Below are 19,096 nucleotides of genomic sequence, written 5' to 3'. Positions count from 1 at the left end.
CAGCATGCTTGAGACCTAACACATTTTGAATGCATTTCATTTCCCATAAAACACAAAGCTGATTCTTTTAATACTTTGAAACCTGCATTGTCTACATCCATGATCACCCAACGTGTTCTCATGCCAATTTGTCACATACCGACGCTTTGTCAGACCTCTTGGCGTCACTCTTTTCAGTCGCAGTAAACACATGCTTAATGTTGTGAAGTAACCAAAAACACATGATTAGGTTCAGGCAATAAAACCACTATAGTTAGGTTTAGGAGAAAACATGGTTGGGCTTAGTACAGTGAAAATGACGCTGAATGTTGTGAACACGGACAGCAACGGTGGTCTCCTGGAGCCCAGTGTGTGTCTTTTTGCTCTTATCGCTACGTCACCACATTCCCGACGCACTTTCCCATCCATCTTTCAATCCATCCATCCATCTATTTTCTTCCGCTTAACTGGGGCCGGGTCACGGGGGCAGCAGGCTTAGCAGGGAATTCCACACATCCCTATCACCAGCAACGTTTTCCAGCTTTTCCTGGGGGACCCCGAGGCGTTCCCAGGCCAGCCAAGATATATAATCTCTCCAGCGTGTTCTTTGTCTACCCCGGGGCCACTTACCAGTTGGTTGTGCCCGGAAAACCTCCAAAGGGAGGCGTCTGGGAGTCATCCTGATCAGATGCCCGGACCGCCTCAGCTGGTCCCTTTCGACGCGAAGGAGCAGCGACTCTACTCCGAGCTCCCTCCGGTTGTCTGAGCTCCTCAGCCTCTCTCTGAGGCTGAGCCCAGCTGCCCTACGGAGGAAACTCATTTCGGCCGCTTGTATCCCCAATCTCATTCTTACGGTCACTACCCAAAGCTCATGACCATATGTGAGGGTCAGATGGACTGATAAATCGAGAGCTTTGCCTTCCTACTCAGCTCCCTCTTCACCGCCTGCATAGCTGCAGACGCCGCACCGAACCGCCTATCCATCTCCTGCTCCATTTGACCCTTTCCCTGAGCGTTTAATATTAACATGGATGGGTTTACATTGTAGTTAATGGAAAGCCCGGTGCGTCTCGTACCGACGCTAAAGGGTGCTTTAACGCCCTGGGAATGAGAACAGCTGGATCACCGCCACCAACACTGGAATAATGTGAAACAGCAGGAAGTCATGTAGCGCCTTTGCCAGTTTATTTTAAAATCCCATTAGGCAGCAGACTCACATAGACACTTTCTTACTTGCTTGCTTATTTCCCTTCTTGTTTTTTAGCTCATTTGCTCTCTAACAGTAATTGTCATGTAACTTTGTCCATCAGTGTAATCATTATCATCTCTGTGAAGATATCATACTGTGAATAGTTTGTTTGTTTTTATGGCCAATACAGAAACATGTGAAGAATACATAAAGTGAGAAAATGTTGGTAAAAACTTTAACAATTTACGGGGACTCGTGCTTGAAAAACACTTAAATAATGCAGTCCAATCACTGAAATATTGTTGAAGCGTGTCTGTTCACAGACACTAATTTGATTGGATCTTCCAGCTGATTTGTCATGTGTTTTCCACAGTGCAGTAGCAATCTCTTTCTTTTGATGACGGCTCAGGCAACAAGGGAGAGAGGCCTGTACCACTGGAGATGCACCCTCTGTATAAGCAATGAATCAAATCAAATTGGACCGCGGTTTCAATCTGGGTTGTATTCTTTGAAGCAATCAATGTCAAACCCGGACAAACTCAACAGGTAAACTCACAGAGAAACTCATTTAATCACATTGTCCTTTCATCTTCTACTTCCTGCAACAACTGCAATCATTAGTCATTATATTGAACAATTCAGTCCAGGAAACTTGCTGTCAGAGAGCATCTATTTATACCATAAAATACTGCGCCTGTTGCACCCTCTCTCATCAGTTTGAGCATTTTTGTTCAGGTTTCAATGTGAACTGATTGGAAATTAATGCTTTAAGGCAGATAAAGTGTCAGGCTGGCTGCTTTGTCATTTACAAGGAGCCTCTCCTTCCTGGGCTTGACGCACAGGACCTTTCAATCCTGGTGATGAAATCTCTATCGCTGAGAACCTGGGTATAAAAGTAATCTAGCAGTCTAGTGATAGATACACTTTTTTTGTTTGTTTCAGGACTGGCTGAGAAAAAGAGACCAGACTGCTCCATGTTGAATTACTCTACTATCCAAGTGCCTTTATGCGAGGGACTCAACCAAAGCTATGAAGAAGAAGAAGAAGTTGCAAATATTAGCTTTTGACAATAGATGCACTTTTTGTAATTGTGAGGGGGAAACTATTGAACACGTGTTTGTAGATTGTTTTCATGCTACTTCTTTTTGGTTTAATTTACAGAAGAACTTCTCAAAACATTTTTGAAAAAGATACCACACTAACAAAGACTGAGATTTTACTCACTTTTAACAATCCCAGTTTTTTGGCAGATGAAATTTACATAATTAAATTGATCTTAATAATATGGCTTAAAAGGATACCCACCTTTTTTACCTTTTAAAGATACTGATTTTAAAACATATTTGACTACGATTGAAAACTTAAAACTCAAAAATTCTAAATTGGAGAAAGAAATTAGATTATTTAGACATTTCACATTTATTCCAATTGTTTAACAGACCCCAATTGTTTTTTTGGTTTTTAATTCATCTTTTTCATTCCTTATATTTTATTTGTTGTAAAATTAATTTTATTTTTATATTATTATTTATTTATTTGTATTATTATTTATTAGGTTATGTAACTACTGGGTTGAACTTTCTAAATAAAGTATATATACACAGCCCAATCAAATTAAGGATGATATATTGGGTGTGGTCATAATTGGCATTATTGTACCTCAGCATAGTTTTTGAATAAAGTCCATCTACCTTAATTAATGACTGACACCACCTGGCCAGCACGCTAATTGACACACCCACCTGAGATGACTTGAACAGTCGGGGAACATGCTAAATGCTAACATGCTCGTGGTGACTTCACTGAGTTGTGAGGACTATCTGCTTTGTGAGGACTATCTGCTGTTTGAGGCTGTTAATCTCTGATGTGATGACAGAGACAAGTGGAGCTGGTTCTACTTTGAGAATGAACGAGTGGACAAATTGAACCAGGAGCAGATTATGGAGGAGTTCACATTGCTATTCAGACAGGTGAGGTGAGTACCAACAACAAACTGACTGGACTCGCCACATAACAACGTCTACAACCAATATGTTGCCTAGCAACATATTTGCGTGTGCGCACTACCTAATTATGTAAAACTATCCGTTGCTGTAATAGTGCGTCATGGCTGCAGCTGCTGGGCTATTGTTTAGTAGCCTGCATGTCTATGTTGTCTGCTTTGACAATGTCATTCCTTTTTGTTATATTGTCTGAGTTTTGTCTCTTCTCTGATTAATTATTGTGAGGCTACTGAGGAAGGCACCTGTGTATTTGTATTTTTGATAATCAGATGTATGTGCAGAGTGTCCATCTGTTGGTTTGGACAGAAGGAGTCTTGTTGCAGATGTTGTTCCACCTAAAGTATCATATCATACACCTGTTTTTTAAAGGGACTCTATGTAAGAATCAGAAATGCTTGTTAACAGCGACACCTGTGGCCGTTAAGTCAACGGAAGTCAGCTTAGGGCTCGCGCTTGTGCTCACTCTAAATAGACATGAACGAGCATCGCTCAACACAGTGAGGCGACACACGTCAGCTAAAACCACAATGTCACTCTATATTTCACCTGCTTGGCAGTAATGTTAGCTGACCAGACGAAGGTCTCTACATGAATCACTGCGGATCCTAGTGTTGGCTTTTCCAGCCTCAGCCTCCCGACAGCGGTCGGAGGGAACCGGAGTTTTGGTCGGAGACGAAAATGTTTCTCGCTGCGGGGCCCCGTCACTTCGCAAGACACGGGAAACCTCTTTTGGTCTGGAGGAGCTGCAGCATTTATTTCTGCACAAACGTCCACTGTACATTCACTAGATATTCTAAGAGCTACTAACTCTTCTGCAGTGTGTAGTGTGCGCGCATGCACCTGAGAGTGGAGCGAAATAGCGAGAACGAGCGCGGTGTGCGAGTGAAGGCAATGTCAATAACATTATCGTTAAACTCAGCAATACTCAGCGAATAGGGATTTGTCTCAAGAGCACAACGCCGGCTGCTTGGGTCCATGTTTACTTCCTGTCAGCTGATGTCATTCAGGAAATAAACTGGGACATATTTGAAATGTTTACATTTACAACTGTGAAAAGATCTATACACAAAAACCACAGTACAAACCTCCACTCTAAAGTGTAACTGTATGCAAAATATTGTATCTTTGGATCCGATAATGCAGAGTATTCTGTGTCATTTCTGATTCTTCAGAATTTTAAATAGACAGTGTTTTGCATTCTTTGATCTCAGCTCCAGATGTTTTGAATGAAAGCCACCGTGTCTTTTTGTGTGTGGAGATAGACGGAGCACATTGTGACTCATCTCGATGAGCTGTCAGCCTTGAAATGAGGTAAACAGCGTCAGTAAAGCCAGCACAGGTGTCGAGGAAGCAGAGACAATGATCGCAGCTCACACTTCTCAGTATGTGTGTGGTTTCAGTTCATATTTAGCTTTGTTGTTTCCTTCCTTCCCTCTGTCTGACATTTATGTTGCTAACGTGTGCGCAGAAACATCTTGTACACTGTAAAATGTATACAACTCATAGGAGTCAGGAACATCCTTTACAATAGAAAATCTGAATATTTTAGGCAGTGTTATAAAGTAACAAAGTACATTTCCACAAGTGTATTGTATTCAAGTACAGTTTCGAGATACCTTTCTCGAGTATTTCTATTTTCTGCTACTTCTACTCCAGTACATTTCAGAGGCAAAGATTGCACTTTTTAGTCCACAACCTTTCTTGGATAACTTCCGTAATTTAGCAGTCAGATTAATTATACGAAATATAATCAACAAATAAATTATGATGTATTATCGTTGGTCAAGATAAGACTTTATTGATACCCAGGGGGAAATCCACAAGCTACCCAGTAAAGTAATTAAAATTACCATTACCAGCTGTAACATTAAAGTAATGTAATGCTTAAAAAAATACAGTATAACACAATTTCATTATTTTGAAATGGGCTATTCTGCTTAACGAGTACTTTAACTTTTGGTACGTTGAGTATATTTTTATGCTTATACTTTTGTACTTTTACTTAAGTACAATTCTAAATGACTTGTACTTGTAACAAAGTATTTCTTTAATGTGGTTTTGCTTCTTTTACTGAGGTAGAAGATCAGAGTACTTCTTCCACCACTACATTTATGTGCAAGCGCAGCCAGAGACACTCATAATGTGCTGGTCTATTGCTGCAATGAAAGCTCTTCTGATTCCATTCCATGTTCACTTTTTGGCCTTTATATACCCTTTTTGTAACCACCCAGTAATAAAGGTGCAGATTATTTTGCCCCGTCTTCTGTCTCTCCATATGGCCTGATGGGAATGGGAAACCTTCCTAAAAGCACTCATCTTTGAAGTGATAGTCCCCCCGTGTCTCCAGGGTGCTGCTCAGGTGCTGCTCTTCTTCTTTCATTTCCCTGATATGTTCCGGATTTCAGGAAAATTACCACCCGTCCTGCTGACGGCAATTTGTCTGGCATGACTCCACGACGAGCGGCCGTGCTCTGTTTCCCGATGTCGCCTGTGTGTCGGAATTGAAATGTGTGGGTCCGGGGACAGCGGTAGGGATGGCTTTTTGATGGGATATCACGCTATTCATTTGTAATTGTTGGCTTGATAAAGAGCTGCTCCATTGATCTCCCATCCTCTGCAAAATAAAACGTGTTTGCGGTGAGACTTAAAAAGATTCCACTCACCAAAAAAGATAAAAAAGCTTCAAAAGTCTTTTGCTATTTTTAATTTTATGCTCACAGTATCTATCCCCTGAGCTTTAAAAGTAAAAATAGCAAAAGAAGCTTTTTGTCTTTTTTGATGTGCAGACTTTTTTCATCTTCTTGCACAAAAGACTTCTGGATTTATACACCTGAAAAAAATATGTGTTGAGCACACTGGCTTTGTCTTAGTCTGTTTGCAGTGCCTCATGATTCTTTGTCATATCAACAATACTCCCTGTGCTGTGTATTAAGTGCAGATAATTGTTTTCATCGTGAAAGAAAAAACAATTTATTGTGATTTAAATAGAACAATGAAGTCTGGCTTTCAAATATGTATTTAGACACATTCTGGACACTCACATCAGTAGTTTGATAAATGCATATATTCATACTAGGACTGGGCAGTAATTCAATATGATGATATGTCTTTCATTGGAATCGTATCATGATGGAATCATACACCGAGATATCGTGGTACACAATTATGTCGTCTAACTTGAATTTCTCAGAAAATTTGATGTGAAATATCTTGAGGGAATATCGTTTGAAGATTTCCTTTTGAGATGTGCGATTTTGTTTTTTCACATCACACTTGTAGTGGGCTCAGTTTTAAAGCTTGTGAAGATACTGGCATCATATGAAACTATGAAACCTAAGGAATCCATTGATGCCATTTGTGTCATACTAGCTTGTCGGGAAGGAGGTTAAATAACGCTCTGAACTTGTGCTAAATTTTGGTGTGGAAAACTGTCATGGTCACTTTCAAAGGGGTCCCTTGACCTCTGACCTCAAGAAATGTGAATGAAAATGGGTTCTATGGGTACCCACGAGTCTCCCCTTTACAGACATGCCCGCTTTATGATAATCATATGCAGTTTGGGTCAAGTCATAGTCAAGTCAGCACACTGACACACTGACAGCTGTTGTTGCCTGTTGGTCTTGAGTTTGCCATGTTATGATTTCAGCATATTTTTTATGCTAAATGCAGTACCTGTGAGGGTTTCTGGACCATATTTGTCATTGTTTTGTGTTGTTAGTTGATTTCCAATAATAAATATATACATACATTTGCGTAAAGCAAGCATATTTGTCCACTCCCATGTTGATAAGAGTATTAAATACTTGAAAAATCGATATCTTTAAATACATTTTGACCAGATAGGCTAATTAATCATGGACAGGCATGCCATTAATCACGATTAAATATTTGTAATTGATTGACAGCACTAATGAAAATATTTATTTATTTAATCTTTATAATTTCACTTGAAATTGTTATGTTCATTTTGCACTAAATTTCTTAATTAAATGACAAAATACTCAGTACTTTTCATTTGTCAAGTATTTAATTCACTCAATAGTATATACAAAGAATAGGCTACACCATGTGGTTATTTCATATGGACTATTTATCTATTCAATTACCAGAAAACATGCTATATTACGATATATATTGTTATCGAAATATGAAATGACCTGTATCGGGAAAGAAGATTTTGTCCATATCGCCCGGCCCTAATTCATATATATATATACACATAATATACACACACAGTATTCTGCATTACAAAGATACAAAGATGAGACATTTCTTCAAAAGACCTGCTCTAAAAACTTCCAAAAAGTGTCTTTGAAGGCAAAAAAAGACAAATAAATAAATTAAAATACACCTCAGAAAGCAGGGAGAACCGCAGCCTGTCTTGGCCTGGTGTGTGTGCTGTGATCCCCAGTTTGCTGCCAGGTGGTTGAATGCCCATTAGTCTCCCTGTCTGCTCTGCTCTGCCAGCTTCAGGCTCAACAGGCGCTACAGAGAGAATAAATTATGATCCACCCACGGGCTATCTGCCTTCTCCGGTCCTGACTCGCCTATTTACACTGGCCTTGCACTCGGGGCAAATTGTATTTCCCCTTCAAATGTTTGCCTTTTATTAATGTTGTGCAGCGTGGTAATTAATCTCCTCAACAAAGACCATCTGCCTGACCCAAAAAATGGAATTATGCTTTCCTCGTCTTGTGATTAAGATGAATATCACATGTGGAGTAGAAAACAGCATTGACAGAGGAAAAAACAGAGAAAATGCTTGTTGAGGGATGAGCCAGCCTGTCCTCCCACTCCTCCGCCTCCTCCTCTCTCACTCTTATCCTTTTTCTTCAACCCCCCCCCTTCTGATCCGCTACCTGTGCTCACCTCTGCACTGCGGCGTTAGAGCATGTGAGAACAGATAAACCTGCGGTAATGAAAATGAATGCTACCACTTGGAGCCCGATAGGGTTCCATTATGAGGTTTATTTGTCGGGGGCAGGACGCCAGGCTCCGGGACGGGTTTTACTCGGCTCTCTCCGGGCCTGCTGGGGTGACAACTCCAGCGCCGGATAATCTGGCTGCCCTTCCTCGACCGGATCCTCATCGGGAAAACTGAAACGTCTGTCTTGCTTTCTGTCACTTTCTTGTTTTGTTTCTCTGTTTCTCTGCAGCCGCCCTTATCAAACTGAAAAGCCTTCTTGCCATTCCTGTCTCTCCTTCCTCTGTCTTTGTCTATTCTGTCTTGATGTTCCTCTGTCTGTGTCTCTGGTTTTCTAACTCCAGCCCATCATTAAATCAGGAGGGAAAGAAGAATAGTTCAGCTTGTAGGTCTTCATTCATCCTTCCTTATAATGTATCTCAGAGTTTGCTGCTGTAGCACTTTGATCAATTCTGTAAATTACAGTACACTAATTACTACGTTTTGTTAATCTACATGTCACGTGCAATGTCTCAGACACCACTGATCGTGTTTTGATCACTGAGCAGTGCTTGAAGTGGAAAAAAATAAGTACCAGTACTCCCTTATTCACATGTTGGCGTGTGTATTGGCCGGTATCAGCAATCTCTTGCGACTTATTAATTATTTCTTGAAGTATGTTATACTGCGTACGTCATAATCAGCTGTGGTTTTATTGCTATTATTATACTTGGGCTATGCATCTTCAATAGTTGGCCCATAATACTCCAATAATATTCCAACTGGAACATTAGTGTGTTGCATTACTTCATAGTTTAAAGTGCTTTCCTGTGTTATTTGTAGCCTATACGGTATCATTCAGGCTTTAGGAGCAGTGTCCCAGTCAGGTTGCTCCTGCAACTATGCACTTTTACATCATTTTGGACCATTATTATTACTAGTTAGATGATTATTTTATTATTTACACATATCACAGCCTTTGTATAAACATTTAATTCTTCTGGAAATGTTTGCCTGAAGAGAACAGATTCAGAAAACTTTCAAATAATATTTCATTAATTGTATTTGTTCGTAAATTTAAGAAAAAAAAGGTTATGACGAACGGTTCACTAATTATATAACAAAAAGGACTTGAACATTGTATTGATAAATTACAGCACCCTCGTTCTCACCCCCACCTCCTCCATGTCGTGCGTCGGCTCGTCCAGATGTTCCCCGCATAGTTTTGAAATTCATATATTATCTTATGAGGGGCGACAAATACGGTGGAGCTGCGCCGTTATTAATCTCCCCGAGAACCTGATATGGAGAGGGCAGAGAAGTCACGGTATGCCAAAGAGTAAAATGAAAAAGTGCTGGTACTGCGAACCGGTGAGTACCGGCCCACTATGAGCACTGACTGTCATTGACAAAATGCCTCCTATCCTAGTGTTCATGTAGGCAGGTGTGATGAAAACAAAACCAACTTGTATCAATCATGTACTTATGAGGTAGACATCTGCATTAGTACTGCCAGATGGAATTATAGAGATTTATTGAGCAACTAAAACTAACACGGCTGTTCACTGCATTAATATTTTATTAAAACTACAGAATGCCTGCCATTTGACTCAACAACACAACCCAATATAGAGAGCCTGTCACAATCTAATATTAGAGACTGTATAAACATGCAGCGTATTTCAAAATAAACCTGCTGACACACTACACAGAATAACACATTTGTTGCCATTTTCATATTTTTAATCATGCCTGTGAAGACACTGCATACCATAATAGAGACATAGCAATGGAAGTATTTCTTTTTTTCTTCCTGTGTTGTTTATATGGCTGCAGCTAACGATTATTTTCATTGTCGATTAATCGATTAGTTGTTTGGTCTATAAAATGCCAGAAAATGGTGAAAAATGTGGATCAGTGTTTTCCCAAAGCCCAAGATGATGTCATCAAATATCTTGTTTTGTCCACAACTCAAAGAGATTCAGTTTACTGTCATAGAGGAGGAAAGAAACCAGAAGATATTCACATTTAAGAAGCTGGAATCAGAGAATTTTTACTTTTTTTTTCTTAAAAGATTCTCAAACCGATACACCGATTTTCAAAATAGTTGCCGAGTAACTAATCGATTAGTCGTTGCAGCTCTAGTTGTTTAATGTCCAGCATTTGCACACTGCGTGACGTGGCTGTCGGACTTGAGGACAACACAAAGCAGTCAGCGTTTGAATTGGGACATCACTTTGTTGCACATGCAGTGAAGCGCGGCAGGTTGGAGGTTGAGGTCGAGGGTGACGAGGAAGAAATGGGACGCGGTGTTTGTTGCTCTCCTCGCCTCTTTCTCTCTCCTGTCTTTCCGCCATTCTCCTACTTTCACTCGTCTCATTCAACTCGTGCCGCCTCCCTCCTTCATTTGTTGTGCAACTGAAAAGCTCCTCTTTCTACCTCTTCCACTTTTCCTCTTCATCTTCCTTTCATCTTCCCCTCTCTCTCTCGCTCTCTGTTTCTTTGCCCCCCTCTTGTGTCACCCCGGCATTCAAGCCTCTTTTAAAAAGCTGAGGGGAATCTGCAGGAGCTCTTGTTGCAGCTGTTGATCTAATAAAGACCCTTCAGAATGGGAGTGGAAAACATCAAAGTCCGCAAATATAATAAAAGCCCCCGAAGGTATTGAACCGAGGCACCGTATTTTATTTATGAATAGAATTCACACTTTACAGATATATGGGGCACAGGGTTTAAACCCACAGGTAATGATGTAAACCAATTAGACAACTTTATGTAGAGCGGTTGAGGCACAGCATGGTTATAATGATCTCCGTGCAAACACACACATCTCCATGCTAATCATATGCAAAGAACTTCTTTAATTAATCACGTTTAGTAGAGTGATACAATCCCTTCGCCTTGAGCTATATTCTAGACCCTGGAGTGGTTTACACACACACACACACTTTCATCACATCCTATTACCAGCTGTGATCTCGTCATGCATCGGCCACGGCGAGGGGAAACAGTGCGTTCACTGGAGTCGCACATGCAAAGTTACCGTCTGGTTTGCTAGAAACCGTCCACCCTACCAGCCGATTATCCGAGCGAGTGGCTGCGAGCACCTCATCAGATCTCTGAAGCCTCGTCAATAATTGAGCGCTCACAAATCATTCATAAGGCAGTTGCTTACACGCAACACCCCACCAGTCGCACAGCACTGCTTTGAGGGAAGACTCATCTCCTCCTGCCCTCTATTTTTTTATGTTTTTATTTGTTTTTCTGTCATGTCTCTTAATAAGACGACATCGTGCTTGAAGCAAGGTTATATTAGTTTGGAATTTTCAATTAGTTTATATTTTTATTTAGGTTTGACTTTTCGATTTCATTTTAGTTCAGTGCCTGCATTGGACCAAAAAACGTGCCAGTACCCTAATTCAGCAGTCACATGACATGATCATCGCATGTGTCTTGGTAAAATATACCACTTAAAGTATGTTTCTGTATGCATTTCATTGCATACATTAGGCCTACATATGACATACATTTCCACAGTTTGTACATAAATGTACATTTGGTTAATAAAAACTTTTAATGTAACTATTGATACAAATCAAATTGTACACAAATTGAAGGCTATTTTATGCTACATGCTAGAACAAAACCAACTTAAAATATGATATCTGTTGGCCTACAGATTATTAGATAAATAATGAGAAGGAATACCAATGGTATTTTCAACACTGTTTTCTCAGCATTAAGCGAACTATGTGTTTGCAGAGAGTTACGCAGGTGTTTAGGGTTGTGCACCTAGACCCACGAGGATGTGGCGGTACGAAATAAGAAGTACTCAATAAGGGTACTCGTGTGGACAAAAATCAGAAGTGCTGGAAGTCAGTACTGATGAGTACTGGCTCTTTTCAGACACTGAGTGCGTTTTGCTAGGTTTAGTTTCAGTTTTCCCGTAGTTTGTTTTTGTTAGGATCAGGTATAATATCTCAGAAGTAGCTACATATACATACAGAATACATGTTTTGAGAACGGTGTAGGAATGGCCATAATGTTTAATGTTTAATCTTTGCGATACTTTAGTGTCCGATGTAAAGCAGTTGCGGCATAGCGCCATCTCCTGAAAGGTCAAGTCCGTTCAGTGTCTGTGGTTCGATGTCGCGAGAGTTGACAGAAATTCATGATCTCTCCTTTGTTCGGTTGTGAAATATTATAGCTTAAAAACTAAAACTGAAATGAATTTATTTTCATTTTCATTCTATTTTTATTAGTTTTTTTAAACAGGCAATATCGTTTCAAATAGGGCTGGCAATCTTCTCTCACGATATAGGTCATTTCATATCTCGATAACAATAAATATCACTTTATTCAGAAAATAAATAGTTTATATGAAATAACCACATGGTAAAGCCTATTTTTGTATACTCCTGTGTGAATCAAATACTTGACAAATGAATAATACTGAGTTTTTTTTTTGCCATTTTAAGAACTTGAGTGCAAAATGAATAGTTTTAAGTGAAATTATAGAGAAAAAAATAAATAAATAGGCCTAGCTTATATCACTATAGAAATCATATAGAAAAATAAATATGATAAACATTTTTATACCGTTTTGATGATATGTATCGTCATATTGTCCAGCCCTAACTTCAGTTTATTTTTATTTTTTCTTAATGGCTGTAGTTTTTATTTAGTTTCAGTGTACTAACACTATTTCTCACTGCTTATTTCTGTTTTATTTTCAGTTGTAGTTTACTATAATAGCCCGTCGTCGAGCCTTGACGAAGCAGGATGTAGTGAGTCAGCAGCTAACCTGGGTTTGAACCCCGGCTGGGATGGAAAGGTTGCTGGGAAAGCAAGAGAAAGTTGTGTCTTACAGTATATGTGACATACCTGCAAAATAAGTGTGAGCATAAGCATTAAAAGGTTCGTAGAGAGCGTTTCTATACTCTGTGTGCATGTGTTTGTCGTGTGTGTGTGAGCGAGAGAGAGAGAGAGAGACTGTGAGCGAGTGCAGTAGGAGAGGAAGAGAATGTCTCCTCGGAGTGAGCCAGGTCTCACACTTGGATGCATCCAGCTGTGATGGTAATAGGAATGGGCAGAAATCTGAGGCAGACACTGCTAATGGTTCTCTCAAACTGGGAGGGATGGTGACCCCAGTACCGCTCTCTCTCTCTCTCTCGCTCTCTCTCTCGCTCTCTCTCTCTCTCTCTCTCTCTCTCAGTATCTCCTTTTCTCATCATGCCCTTTATCTATCTTCCATCTCCTCTTCTCTCGTCTTCACCTCCCTCACTCTGCTTCTTCTTCTCCAGCTGTTCGGCATCCTCACTTCCTTGATCATCTCGTGTCTCCCCGTCTCCGCAACCTCGCCGCTCCTTTTTTTTTTGTGCCTTTTCTTCATGTCCATTAGTGTTTCTTTCAACTCCCTCGACACCTTCTTGTGTTGTTCATTTTGCTTTTTGTTTTTCTATCCATCCTCCTCCCTTCTGTTTATTGATCTCGACTGAATCCACCATTATCTTTCTCAGACACTTAATTACCTTTAATTGTTTTCACGAATGGAAACGCAAAAGGAAAGACGTGGAAGACAGAGGTATATGAGGTGACTCAGCATTTACACAGCATTAATGTTAGTGGTTATAATAGTGTAAATTCGTTGTAAAGTAGCAGAAACTCTTGCTGTGGATAAATACATATGATGATTTAGTCTTTGTCAACTCTGAATGAAGGCTGTATTTAATGGTGAGCGTCCCCTGTAGGAGCCTAGAAGGTGGAAATAAGCCTCATCAGGAAGAAACCTGCACTAGTGCTGCTCAAGTATGGCATCATAATCCCGATTATTTTGGTCAATATTGAGATCACAATTATTTAACACAATTACCCGCTGACTTTGGAAACATCATGCTTTTAAAAAGAAATGTCTGCAGCCTACATTTTAAAGATAAACGCATCAATCCGGTGCACTTTGAGAGCAGTAAAGGAAAGGGGTGCGAAGGATTTCTGACACAATAACAGTTTTATGTCGATTATCTTGTTTTCATAATAGTTGGAAGCCAAAATGTGATCAATCGCACCGCTCTGACCTGCACACAGTCGGACTCTTACTGGAGTCAATCAGTGAGTCTCTCTCCCGGGGGCATCCACTAATTTTGGGTGTTTTAAATTTGGTTGGAAAATTTGCACAAATTGCTTCAAGAGTCCCGCTAAGGGGAGACCAAACATTATTTTTTTTTAATTTTAAAAAGAATTTATTCAAAGTAGAAGTTCATTAAAGCAGTGAGAACAGTTTTGGCTCGGCTGTTTACAACATCAGTGGTGGAATTAGTGGAAGGTGTAATCTGGGAAAGTTGCCACAAAAAGAAGAAACCAAATATAATCAAGACAAACAAACCCAAAACACTCTTCTCTCCACTCAATAAACTAAATAGTTTACTCTATTGTGATATTGAGATTTAGGACACATTATGAATCTTTGTCATCATCATCTTGCACCATGACTCATATAGAGAGGGTTGCATAAATGTAATATAACGTTATACTGTGGCATGTTTAGCAAAAGGTAACTGTGGTTGCTATGGACATGTTTGTCATCATTTTAGATGGACTGGGAAAACTCTCCTCTTCCTCCTCAGTGTAACTTGAGTTCATATTGCAACGTTGGTCAGCATCTCAAGTAGAGCGCATTAATAACAGCAGGTCACATAAGAACCATTAGCGTCAATCTTACTGTCCTCACTAAGGTCATAAAAGAAATCCACTATGTAGCGCTAAAAGGAGCAAACAAGCTGTGATATTATCCTCCACATTTCTAAATGCCAGCAGCAATATGGCACATTAAAGTGGTTGAAAACTTAAGAGAAAAAAAAGAGGGGGGATTATATAACTTTGAAGATATGACCAGATGGCAGTCTCCCGCTGTTGAATTTAAATGATGCACCTGAATCAACTTTTGAGTAATGCATAAAAATGGATTTGTTTGTTCCAATCAATGCGGTTTGAGAATCTGCCAAAGCAGAGCAGAACTGAGGCGAATCAATCTGCCGAGCTGCGTTGAATACCGGAGCAAACTGTGTGGTCACGCTGGCAGATAAATGCCACCACCTCCAGCAATTTGAACTCACTCAAACTTGAATAACAACTGCGTTTGTCCCGTTTGCCGATGCAGCTCCGTCTTCGCCGGATGCACAGAAAAACACTTTCCGTAAACAGATGCATCCTCTCACATAAACAGACATAATGGACACATCACAGCATAATTGGGATGTAACCAAGTTTCAAAGGAGAGCGTACAGTATTATTATTATTGGTTTGTGAAAATGAAATGTGCCGCAGACCGAGAAGAGGTGCAAGAGAGCTAGACGCGAACCATTCATTGCTTTTCAATATGCGTCATTCCTAAATATTATATGCAAATATGGTAATATTAACTTTTCCTCGCCATGTTTAATTAAATGAGGAAGTTGTGCTTGTGCAAGTGTTTATTTCTTAAGCACGTATGTGCTGAGGTAACCACCTGCTTTCATCTCAAGCTCATGGTCAACAAAGAGAGAGGCTAATTTCATTTTCATATCCTCTCTTTTTTATTGTCTTGTTTATGCGGGGGCGAGCCCGAGGCGACAGCATGAATTATTATCCCTCTCCGTCCATATTAAGCCCATCGCACATAAACATTTCATTAATTTCATCTTATAAATGCACTCTTTCTTATCTTAGCCCCTGATGTTTTTTTTTCTGCAGTTGTTCGTTTGTCAGCTGCCTGAGTTTAATTTATTCATTATCTGCTTCCCCCCGTCCTCTTCGCTCTGCAGTTGCTGATTGCTGGTTTTTGCATGAATCATTTGCAATGACTACAATCATGGGCAGAAGTTTTAATGCTTTAAATTAGTCAGGGCTGTGATATTTTCTTTGAGCGTGCAATGATATAATAATATATCAACGGACAGCGGAGGATAATGCTTTCAAAAAAGAAGAAAAATACGTGTAGGAAAGTAATTGGATTATTTCCATCATTTCATTTTTTTTCCACATAAATAGCTAAAGCGGTTATAAATAGGAATATTTACAATAAAGAATGGATCATGATCACAAGCAGAGCTCTTGCCCTGAATACAAACGGAGATGGGTTTTTGGCCTACAATAGTAGATGTGAGTAGGAATTGAAAGGTCGGTTCTTATTAGCCTTACTACCTTACTTTCATTATCTATCAATATATTGATAATTTTTTTAATCAGCTGATTAATCAATCAGTCTATTGAATGTCAAATAGTGAACACTAGCCATGGTTACACATCTAAATGGTTTATTTTGTCTGACTAACAGTCAAAAACACATAGATTTTTAATTTACATTTTATAAAACTGAGAAAAGAAGCAAATCCTTACATTTGACAAGCTGAAAGCTGAAACATCTCGTGGTTGCACTGATTCACACTTATTAAAACATATTTTATTGACTTTTATACCGTTACCATTGTTTTCGCTACTTATTACAAATTGTTCCTCGTTTGTTTTGCAGTCTACTAGTTGTGTTATAGTTTAATGAAATAGTCATTGTGCTCACAGTTTCCTGCACTCAAGCATAGTACATAATAAAGACAAGAGTTGTTGTCCCCTTTGGCCACAAGAGGCAGTATACCTTTAAGTGAGCACTTCTGTCAGTAGTAAACAAAGGAACAGCACATACAGTGCATGGTACTGTAGTGTAGAAAGACTGGATGGAAGCGGGTAACGATGTACTGCAGTGTCTGCGTATTTTGCATTTTATTCCCGCTGTTTATGTTTTAGCGTAACTTAAGTTGTTGTAGTTAACTTTCCATGGGACGCGTAGGGTCCCCTCGGTGCTACATTTTAAGTTTACGTTTGAATTACTTGAACCCGTCTGTGAATATGGTAGTAATGAAACAGGGGGTAATATTGTGTGTATTTGTGTCACATTGGTTGGAAGCAAATTTTTGTTGTTCTGGTGTTTTAAAAGCGAAGGCGGGACACATACATTAAAACAAATAATGAGACGGGGTGGAGTGATTAGTCTTTCCTACATGTAGCAACAGATAAGATGAGCCAGTTTGATGATTTTCCAAAATGAGTGACCAGTTTCATTAAAAACCCTTTCCAATACATCCATCATGCTCAAATAGCAATCTGTTAGATTGAAAAAGAAATTAACAGTCGCAGAATTATTACCTCGGTGTCAGCAATTTCATGAAATAAGAAATGACTTTGAATGCTAAATTTTATCCTGTGGTTTATACTGTATGGGGAGGGACATTAATACAAATGTGGTAATTGGAGGTTTTTGTACACGCTAAGTACTTCTACCCTTATCAACCTGACGGGGTACCAACCGGGTGCTTTCTGCCATTTCTGCAGTCTATAGCCAAGACAAAGGCATGTATGTTTGTATGTATAAATATCGCTTAACAAATGACAAACTGAACCGAGCGCTGACTACAACGTAGCACGTCTACTTATGTGGATATAGGATAGCTAGTTAGCTGTAGCCAGTGGGAGTTTGGCTAACAGAGCTAACAGCTAACGGAACTAAACACACAGCAGGACTGACAGTTTCTGTTCAGAGGAACCATGACGTCACCCATTGGTTTGTGGACTGCTGTTTTGAAGCCTCAAGTTTGGCATTTTGGCCGTCGTCATCTTGTTTTTTTGCAACCAGACGTGACACGAGAGGGTGGCGCTAAGTAGAACCCAATGCTCAATAAGACATTTTTAGGCGACCAAACTGTAACAATTAACTTTCATGAACTGAAAACACACTGTGAAAGGGTTCAAGTTGTGAGACGAAAACACGGACAACTCCCAGACCGGACAACACAGTGGTAATCACAAGGTGACCACGCTGCTTTATGGTCTATTTGACTCTAAATGGGACCATAATTTACTAAATGAACATCATGCTGTATTGAAGAAGACTTGAAACTAGTGATTGAGACCATAAACTCATGTTTACTGAGGTAATAAATCAAGTGAGAAGTAGGCTCATTTTCTCATAGACTTCTATACAATCAGACTTCTTTTAACAACCAGAGGAGTCGCCCCCTGCTGGCTGTTAGAAAGAATGCAAGTTTAAGGCACTTCAGCATTGGCTTCACTTCTCAGAACCGGAGGTTGCCCACTATTAAACTACACCTTAAAAAGCATCTTAATAATACATCATTTTCATAGGCTCGGCAGGGAGTCAACTTGCAATACACTGGTGGAACCCTGAGACACCCCTGCCGTAGATCTGCACTCTACACTTTTCTAGTTAGATATGTGATCGTACAGAAAATCAAGGGAGAGAGTGGGTTATATGTCCCCAGCCATAATTGATGTTGCGGTTGTGTGTCTTAACCACTCAGCTATCGAGACGCCCCTGATTGGAAACATTTTGCAGGTCAATTTTCTTGATTGACTAATTGTTCAGCACTGTGTACAAGAAGAGTGAGTTCTGAGTGCTGAGAGTGAGAGCAGCAGGTTGGAGTTGAGACAGAAATACAAAGCCTGAGAAGAAAAGCAGGTTGTACCTGTTATATTATTATTATTTAACAGCTTTTTACTACACTACACTCTCCACTAGCACCACACTGTTGTTGTTGACTGTCGTCACGTGACAAACTACCTGCAATCAGTTCTTCTTCTTCGCTGCTTTAAAACAGTAGTTGCCAGTGGCAGCCCTGATACATCCAGGGCGACAGTACAGTGAAGGCTACTGTTTTGAAGCAGCAAAGAAGAATTGATTTCCGGTTAAACAAGTTGATTTTTTTTCTGGGTTCATAAATTATGGTATCGGATTGGTGCATAGACTGGCGTACTCGCCGCTACCCAATACCGAATTTTGGGCAGTATCGGATGCATTTCCGATACTGGTATCAATTCAAAATAAACTTTTATTATTATTATCATTGATGACGAAAAAGTCTGATTCATTTAATATTTAAAAAACAGTAAAAAGTTTCTTTCCAGAAACTGCACTCTTAGCAAAGTTGAATACAATGACTTCTCCATCTCCCCCTCACTCCTTCCCTGCTCGCCCCTCTC

At 39.8% G+C, this 19,096-nt stretch overlaps 1 protein-coding gene across 2 annotated transcripts in view; it reads left to right on the top strand.

Annotated features, from left to right (window-relative positions):
- Positions 1–2,887: 2,887 nt before the first annotated feature.
- The window catches only part of fstl4 (follistatin-like 4), a 339,103-nt gene continuing 322,894 nt past the window's right edge, over positions 2,888–19,096 (top strand). Inside the window, exon 1 of one of the 2 annotated variants that reach the window (XM_074610970.1) lies at positions 2,888–3,138. The gene's annotated coding sequence lies outside the window, so the exon portion shown is untranslated. Of the gene's footprint in view, positions 3,144–19,096 lie in introns of both variants that reach the window. The other variant, XM_074610969.1, reaches the window with a different exon arrangement.

Source organism: Sebastes fasciatus, chromosome 16, assembly GCF_043250625.1.
Source record: "Sebastes fasciatus isolate fSebFas1 chromosome 16, fSebFas1.pri, whole genome shotgun sequence".
NCBI classification, from domain to species: domain Eukaryota; kingdom Metazoa; phylum Chordata; class Actinopteri; order Perciformes; family Sebastidae; genus Sebastes; species Sebastes fasciatus.
The sequence above is the reverse complement of the archived record's forward strand: the minus strand, read 5'-3'. Positions and strand labels throughout refer to the sequence as shown.